The 497-nt window shown below is 30.0% G+C and overlaps 1 protein-coding gene across 1 annotated transcript in view; it reads left to right on the top strand.

Moving 5' to 3' along the window:
* LOC102975195 (solute carrier family 7 member 13-like) overlaps positions 1–497 on the top strand; it is a 24,333-nt gene that overhangs the window by 16,071 nt on the left and 7,765 nt on the right.

The following is a 497-nucleotide window of genomic DNA, read 5'->3' as shown; positions in this document are numbered from 1 at the left end:
GATTTGAGTCTTCTCCCTTTTTTACTTGATGAGTCTGTCTAATGGTTTATCAATTTTGTTTATCTTCTCAAAAACCAGCTTTTAGTTTTATTGATCTTTCCTATCATTTCTTTCATTTCTTTTTCATTTATTTTTTATCTGATTTTTATGATTTCTTTCCTTCTGCTAACATTGGGGTTTTTTTGTTCTTTCTCTAATTGCTTTAGTTGTAAAGTTAGGTTATTTATTTGAGATGTTTCTTGTTTCTTAAGGTAGGATTACATTGCTATAAACTTCCCTCTTAGAACTGCTTTTGCTGCATCCCATAGGTGTTGGCTCATCGTGTTTTCATTGTCATTTGTCTCTAGGTATTTTTTTATTTCCTCTTTGATTTATTCAGTGATCTCCTGGTTATTAAGTAGTATATTATTTACCCTGCATATGTTTGTATATTTTACAGATTTTTTCCTGTAATTGATATCTAGTCTCATAGCATTGTGGTCAGAAAAGTTACTTGA

The sequence above is a fragment of the Physeter macrocephalus genome, chromosome 15 (genome assembly GCF_002837175.3).
Source record: "Physeter macrocephalus isolate SW-GA chromosome 15, ASM283717v5, whole genome shotgun sequence".
Lineage (NCBI taxonomy): Eukaryota > Metazoa > Chordata > Mammalia > Artiodactyla > Physeteridae > Physeter > Physeter macrocephalus.
The sequence above is the reverse complement of the archived record's forward strand: the minus strand, read 5'-3'. Positions and strand labels throughout refer to the sequence as shown.